Source organism: Salvelinus fontinalis, unplaced genomic scaffold, assembly GCF_029448725.1.
Source record: "Salvelinus fontinalis isolate EN_2023a unplaced genomic scaffold, ASM2944872v1 scaffold_0264, whole genome shotgun sequence".
Lineage (NCBI taxonomy): Eukaryota > Metazoa > Chordata > Actinopteri > Salmoniformes > Salmonidae > Salvelinus > Salvelinus fontinalis.
The window spans coordinates 50,149-58,942 of NW_026600473.1; positions in this window are offsets into that span (position 1 = coordinate 50,149).

Here is an 8,794-nt window from a genome sequence, read left to right on the forward strand (position 1 = left end):
GCTGCCAAATGTGATTCTAACATGTATTGACCCAGGGGGAAGAATATGTATCTAATCAAGATAATGTACTTGTTCTGTTTGCCATACATTAAACAAATGTTTTAGAAGTGTTCTTCCACTTTGACAGACAGTATGTTGTGTAGATCGTTGACAAGAAATGACAATTAAATCCATTTTAATCCCACTTTGTAACTCAACAAAATGTGGAAAAGGTCAAGGGATGTGAATATTTTCTGAAGGCCCTGTACACACACAAACTGTATCTTTCTCTCTCTTTCTCTCTCTCGCTCTTTGTCTCTGTCTCTCTTTCTCTCTCTTTCTCTCTCTCTGTCTCTGTCTCTCTTTCTCTCTCTCTGTCTCTGTCTCTCACTCTCTGTCTCTGTCTCTCTGTCTCTGTCTCTGTCTCTCTTTCTCTCTCTCTCTCTCTCTCTGTCTCTCTTTCTCTCTCTCGCTCTCTCTCTCTGTCTCTCTTTCTCTCTCTCTCTTGCTCTCTGTCTCTGTCTCTCTCTCTTTCTCTCTCTCATTCTCTCTCTCGTGCCTTCTCTCTCCCAAAGCAAGTGAAATGGATAAACAAAAGAGAAAGAGAAATAAACAGTAAAGAGTTAACAGTAAATATTACACTCACACATGTTCAACAGAATAAAGACATTTCAAATGTCATATTATGTCTATATACAGTGTTGTAACGATTTGCAAATAGTTAAAGTACAAAAGGGAAAATAAATAAATATGGGTTGTAATTTACAATGGTGTTTGTTCTTCACTAGTTGCTCTTGTCTTGTGGCAACAGGCCACAAATCTTGCTGCTGTGATGGCACACTGTGGTATTTCACCCAGTAGATATGGGAGTTTATCAAAATCGGGTTTGTTTTAGAATTCTTTGTGGATCTGTGTAATCTGAAGGAAATTTGTGTCTCTAATATGGTCATACATTTGGCAGGAGGTTAGGAAGTGCAGCTCAGTTTCCATGTAATTTTGTGGGCAGTGTGCACAAAGCCTGTCTTCTCTTGAGAGCCAGGTCTGCCTACTGCGGCCTTTCTCAATAGCAAGGCTATGCTCACTGAGTCTGTACATAGTCAAATCTTTCCTTAATTTTGAGTCAGTCACAGTGGTCTTTCTCTCTCTCTCTCAGCATCTTCCTACACCCTGTCGTAAAGGGTGGGAACGGCTGAAGTACTGTGAACAGCTGTGTTTGGTGTGAAGTGGTAGGAGCTTGATACAGTGGTTGTTTTAGAGCAGACTTCTAGGGGTCAAGCAAACTGCAGCTGGCTGGGTCCTAATGGAGAGGGATAGTGTGTGTGTGTGTGTGTGTGTGTGTGTGTGTGTGTGTGTGTGTGTGTGTGTGTGTGTCTACGGAGGCAGCCTGAGGTAAGAGGGTAACTCTGGTGGCCTGAGCGTTTGGCAGTGTGACCGCTGCTAGATGAATCCATCCCACAGTCCATCAGTCACTGGGCTCAGGTTATTAGCACAGGGCCAGCAGAGAGTGGACACACACACACAGCCAGTCCCCTTTACCCCATGTAACCTATACCTCCACCTCGTCCTCAAAGTTAGTGGAGGTGGCCTTGGTGGTGACTGGTCATTTGTCAAACCCCAGCCACAGTATCCTATTGTTTCCTGTTAATAAGGCTACCTGGGACTACACACACACACATATACACACACACACACACATATACACACACACATATACACACACATACACACACTTATACACTTATACACTTATACACACACACACACACACACCTATACACATATACACACACACATATGCACACAGACACACACACACACACATATATATACACACACACACACACACACACACACATATACACACACACATATACACATACACATATACACACACACACACACACACATACACACACACACACACACACACCTATACACATATACACACACACACACACCTATACACATATACACACACACACACACACACACATATATACACACACACACACAATCTCTCTCACACTAAAAGCTCACATACCCATACACCGTCTACACACAAACACAGCGGTTTCTCCTGTATTCTCATACTCAATATACACACACTGTGTCTAGTCTAGTCTGCAGTGTGTCCCGCGGGGCTTATAAAAGTCCCATTAACATGGCCTTGCTCATTGGTCCTGACAGCTAGATCAATTAGGCCCCTCCCACACTGACCCCTGGGCCGCTCTGACAGAGAGGTCACACACGATGGATCACTGGGCCAGCACATAGTGCATACTCTATATCTCTCCCTGTCTTCTCTCACCCGTTCTCTCTCTCTCTCTCTTTCTCTCTACATCTCTCTCCTCTCTCTTTCTCTCTACATCGCTCTCCTTCTCTCTACATCTTTCTCTCTCTCTTTCTCTCTCTTTCTCTCTCTGTTTCCCTCTCCCTCTGCCTCTTAATTTTTTCTCTGTCTTTCCCCTCTTCTCTCCTACTGCCACACAGGGCTGTGGGTGGACTACAGTCTGGTCTCTCTCTCCGTGTAAAAGCTGGCAGCAGGTTGATATCAGTGTGTGCAGGTGATCAGTGGTTGTAATGTCGAGCGTCACACGGCAGCACCTGAGACACACACACACCAGATCTTATCCACCTGTTCTCAGCATGACAGAACACACACTATTCCTGTGTGTGTGTATGTGGTGTGTGTCTCCGTGTGTGTGTCTCCGTGTGTGTGTCTCCGTGTGTGTGTCTCCGTGTGTGTGTCTCCGTGTGTGTGTCTCCGTGTGTGTGTCTCCGTGTGTGTGTGTCCGTGTGTGTGTCTCCGTGTGTGTGTGTGTGTGTGTGTGTGTGTGTGTGTGTGTGTGTGTGTGTGTGTGTGTGTGCGAGTGAGTGTGTGTATGTGTCCGTGTGTGTGTGCGTGCGTGTGTTAGGAAGTTAGGGAGAGCCAGAGAGGCGTTAGCTCTACCTTCTAAAGCATGTGCCCTTTGGATGATCGAGGCAGCTGCATCAGAAATGGTACTTAGCCCTCGTACTCCCAGTTCAGCGAAGGCAGAGCCCACTCGGTGGTCCCGTTCTGTGAGCTTGTGTGTCCTACCACTTTGTGTCTGAGCTGTTGTTGCTCCTAGACGTTGCCACTTCACAATAACAGCACTTACAGCTGACCGGGGCAGCTCTAGCAGGGCAGACATTTGACTGACTTGTTGGAAATATGGCATCCTATGACGGTGCCACATTGAAAGTCACTGAGCTCTTCAGTTACGGGCCATTCTACTGCCAATGTTTGTCTATGGAGATTGCATGGGCGTGTGCTCGATTTTATACACCTGTCAGCAACGGGTGTGGCTGATATAACCGAATCCACTAACTGAATGGGATGTCCACAAACTTTTGTATATGTAGTGTATCTAGGTTATCATCTCTGTGTCCTGGAGACCTGTAGAGGTGGAGGGACCGGCCAGGGACAGGACCAGGTGGTAAAGTGGAGACATGTAGAGGTGGAGGGACTGGCCAGGGACAGGCCAGGGACAGGACCAGGTGGTAAAGTGGAGACCTGTAGAGGTGGAGGGACCGGCCAGGGACAGGACCAGGTGGTAAAGTGGAGAGACCTGTAGAGGTGGAGGGACCGGCCCGAGACAGGCCAGGGACAGGACCAGGTAGTAAAGTGGAGACCTGTAGAGGTGGAGGGACCGGTCCGAGACAGGCCAGGGACAGGCCAGGTGGTAAAGTGGAGACCTGTAGAGGTGGAGGGACCGGCCCGAGACAGGCCAGGGACAAGACCAGGTGGTAAAGTGGAGACCTGTAGAGGTGGAGGGACCGGTCCGAGACAGGCCAGGGACAAGACCAGGTGGTAAAGTGGAGACATGTAGAGGTGGAGGGACCGGCCCGAGACAGGCCAGGGACAGGACCGGGACCTCTGTCTAGAGCTCTGTTGACTTATTCCACCTCCAGACTAGCTGAAGCAGGACAGCGTTGTGTCCAGGGAAGGGAGAGGGAGGAGGAGGAGGAGAAGAGGGATGGAGACGGGTTAAGAACCATGAGAGGCATGGTTAAGGGGGAGGCGGAGGAGAAGGGAGAGGGAGGAGAGGGATGGAGACAGGTTAAGAACCATGAGAGGCATGGTTAAGGGGGAGAAGGGAGAGGGAGGAGAGGGATGGAGACAGGTTAAGAACCATGAGAGGCATGGTTAAGGGGGAGAAGGGAGAGGGAGGAGAGGGATGGAGACGGGTTAAGAACCATGAGAGGCATGGTTAAGGGGGAGAAGGGAGAGGGAGGAGAGGGATGGAGACAGGTTAAGAACCATGAGAGGCATGGTTAAGGGGGAGGCGGGGGAGGCGGGGGAGAAGGGAGAGGGAGGAGAAGAGAGAGAGAGGAGGAGGAGAGCGATGGAGACGGGTTAAGAACCATGAGAGGCATGGTTAAGGGGGAGGCGGGGGAGAGGGGGGAGAAGGGAGAGGGAGGAGGAGAGGGATGGATGGAGATAGGTTTCGAACCATGAGAGGCATGGTTAAGGGGGAGGCGGGGGAGAAGGGAGAGGGGGGAGAGGGATGGAGACCAGGTTAAGAACCATGAGAGGCATGGTTAAGGGGGAGAGGGAGGAGAGGGATGGAGACGGGTTAAGAACCATGAGAGGCATGGTTAAGGGGGAGAAGGGAGAGGGAGGAGAGGGATGGAGACGGGTTAAGAACCATGAGAGGCATGGTTAAGGGGGAGAAGGGAGAGGGAGGAGAGCGATGGAGACGGGTTAAGAACCATGAGAGGCATGGTTAAGGGGGAGGCGGGGGAGAGGGGGGAGAAGGGAGAGGGAGGAGGAGAGGGATGGATGGAGATAGGTTTCGAACCATGAGAGGCATGGTTAAGGGGGAGGCGGGGGAGAAGGGAGAGGGGGGAGAGGGATGGAGACCAGGTTAAGAACCATGAGAGGCATGGTTAAGGGGGAGGCGGGAGGAGAGGGATGGAGACGGGTTAAGAACCATGAGGGGGAGGCGGGGGAGAAGGGAGGCTAAGATGAACCATAATATCAGTAGTTAAGGAGGATAGAGGAGGAGGGGAGGAGGGAAACTGGTTGAGATACATCATAAGAAGAATAGCTGTAGAGTTAGAGGAGGATGGATAGAGGGAGAGGAGGAGGGAGACAGGTTAACAGCAGTGTCAGGTCCGGGGAGACTTGGCGCAGATCTAATGATGTCCGTGGGCCTAATTGAATATTGACGTTGGGCATCCGAGGCTAAATGGGTTCAGTCTGACTGGCTGCCGCAACTTGAAACCCTTTCACCGGTTGATTCAACACAGGATCGGTAGGTTGCTATGGTAACAAGCATTAGTCTTTCGTCTTTGTAATGGGATTTTGTCGTACCTCCTTCCTGGTGCCCGTCCTGTTTTGGGAAAAGGCTAAACGATACAGGGCTCATCAAAGAGACAGTCTTACACATAGAGGAATGTACAGAACATAGAATAGAAACAGATCTGTAGTGATCAACATGGAGAACTAGTACCACTCATAATGTGCTGTTGTCCACATCATTTTGTTAAGACCCATTCCATGTAGCTGTTTGGTTTACAGTCAGCCAACGGCTTGGTCTGAGGAAACGCTAAGAGCACCTACCCTTCTACCTGTAAGTCCTTGTGTTTTTGGAAGAGCACATGACCTCCCTGTTTAGAGCATGCCCACCCCATACACCTCTCATCAAAGAGACAGGGTTATAGTGGAATGTAAAGACTATATCGACCAGGCACATACAGGTATAGATAGTCCTGTCTGGGTTCAGCTGGAGCTGACACATCACATACAGGTATAGATAGTCCTGTCTGGGATCAGCTGGAGCTGACACATCACATACAGGTATAGATAGTCCTGTCTGGGTTCAGCTGGAGCTGACACATCACATACAGGTATAGATAGGCCTGTCTGGGTTCAGCTGGAGCTGACACATCACATACAGGTATAGATAGTCCTGTCTGGGATCAGCTGGAGCTGACACATCACATACAGGTATAGATAGTCCTGTCTGGGTTCAGCTGGAGCTGACACATCACATACAGGTATAGATAGTCCTGTCTGGGTTCAGCTGGAGCTGACACATCACATACAGGTATAGATAGTCCTGTCTGGGTTCAGCTGGAGCTGACACATCACATACAGGTATAGATAGTCATGTCTGGGTTCAGCTGGAGCTGACACAACACATACAGGTATAGATAGTCCTGTCTGGGTTCAGCTGGAGCTGACACATCACATACAGGTATAGATAGTCCTGTCTGGGTTCAGCTGGAGCTGACACATCACATACAGGTATAGATAGTCCTGTCTGGGTTCAGCTGGAGCTGACACATCACTCATCAGTAGTGATGGGGGACAAAATCCATACAATTACATTTCAGGATATCATTTTTGACGATATATTGTATTGTTTGACTGTATAGTTGGCTGTACCGGCGCCAACACTCCACTATTTATTCTTCATAGCTTGTTCTCCATCTTCTTTTCAATAGGGAGGCAATTTGTTTACAGCACATTTATTTGAGATGGGTCAAAACTCATTTTCTCATGCTCTCTCTTGTCTCTCTGCAGCAGACATACAATTGAAGTTTACATACACTGTTCTAGAACACATGCAGACTGTAGCTCTGATACATACACTGTTCTAGAACACATGCAGACTGTAGCTCTGATACATACACTGTTCTAGAACACATGCAGACTGTAGCTCTGATACATACACTGTTCTAGAACACATGCAGACTGTAGCTCTGATACATACACTGTTCTAGAACATATGCAGACTGTAGCTCTGATACATACACTGTTCTAGAACACATGCAGACTGTAGCTCTGATACATACACTGTTCTAGAACACATGCAGACTGTGGCTCTGATACATACACTGTTCTAGAACACATGCAGACTGTAGCTCTGATACATACACTGTTCTAGAACACATGCAGACTGTAGCTCTGATACATACACTGTTCTAGAACACATGCAGACTGTAGCTCTGATACATACACTGTTCTAGAACACATGCAGACTGTAGCTCTGATACATACACTGTTCTAGAACACATGCAGACTGTAGTTCTGATACATACACTGTTCTAGAACACATGCAGACTGTAGCTCTGATACATACACTGTTCTAGAACACATGCAGACTGTGGCTCTGATACATACACTGTTCTAGAACACATGCAGACTGTAGCTCTGATACATACACTGTTCTAGAACACATGCAGACTGTAGCTCTGATACATACACTGTTCTAGAACACATGCAGACTGTGGCTCTGATACATACACTGTTCTAGAACACATGCAGACTGTGGCTCTGATACATACACTGTTCTAGAACACATGCAGACTGTGGCTCTGATACATACACTGTTCTAGAACACATGCAGACTGTAGCTCTGATACATACACTGTTCTAGAACACATGCAGACTGTAGCTCTGATACATACACTGTTCTAGAACACATGCAGACTGTGGCTCTGATACATACACTGTTCTAGAACACATGCAGACTGTAGCTCTGATACATACACTGTTCTAGAACACATGCAGACTGTGGCTCTGATACATACACTGTTCTAGAACACATGCAGACTGTGGCTCTGATACATACACTGTTCTAGAACACATGCAGACTGTAGCTCTGATACATACACTGTTCTAGAACACATGCAGACTGTTTCTCTGATACATACACTGTTCTAGAACACATGCAGACTGTAGCTCTGATACATACACTGTTCTAGAACACATGCAGACTGTTTCTCTGATACATACACTGTTCTAGAACACATCCAGACTGTGGCTCTGATACATACACTGTTCTAGAACACATGCAGACTGTATCTCTGATACATACACTGTTCTAGAACACATGCAGACTGTATCTCTGATACATACACTGTTCTAGAACACATGCAGACTGTCGCTCTGATACATACACTGTTCTAGAACACATGCAGACTGTAGCTCTGATACATACACTGTTCTAGAACACATGCAGACTGTAGCTCTGATACATAGACACACTATTTTTCTCTCTCTCTCGCTCTCTCACGCTCACGCACGCACGCACACGCACACACACACACACACACATACACATACACACTGCAGTACAGTATAATACAATGTGTGTGTCACAGGGTGCACAGGAAACAATCTCTCCTTTATGTGACCGGGATGTCATTAATCTTTATGGAGGTTAACAAATTTGCTAGCATGGAAGGTACGGCCCACAATGAGGCCACTGTAGCGCTGCCCGCTCTAGCTCCAAACTCCTTTCATTTAGTGTGTGTGTGTGTGTGTGTGTGTGTGTGTGTGTGTGTGTGTGTGTGTGTGTGTGTGTGTGTGTGTGTGTGTGTGTGTGTGTGTGTGTGTGTGTGTGTGTGTGTGTGTGTGTGTGTGTGTGTGTGTGTGTGTTTGGTTGGATTCAATACTGCACCTCAAGTCAAGGTTTGAGTTTCTTCTCTCAGAGTAATGTGTTTGTGTGGAAATGTATGTGAAACACAGATGAAGACATTGTCCGACTCTTTTTATTTTGTTACAGGAACAAGAACAGGAATACGTTGCATATGTGCTTTTACTCATTACAGGCACAGAGAAATTGTCTGGTTGCATTTCTCTCTGTAGCAGAGTCCAAAACCCTGCTACGATGTGATTCCATGCTTTCAAGGATCTCTGTCTCTCTCGCTCTGTCTCTCACTATTTCTCTCTCTCTCTCTCCCTCTCTATCGCTCTCTTTCTCTCTCTCTGTCTCTCCCTCCCTCTCTCTCTTTCTCTCTCTCTCTCAGGGCAGTATTTCTAACAGGGAAGTGGCGAGTC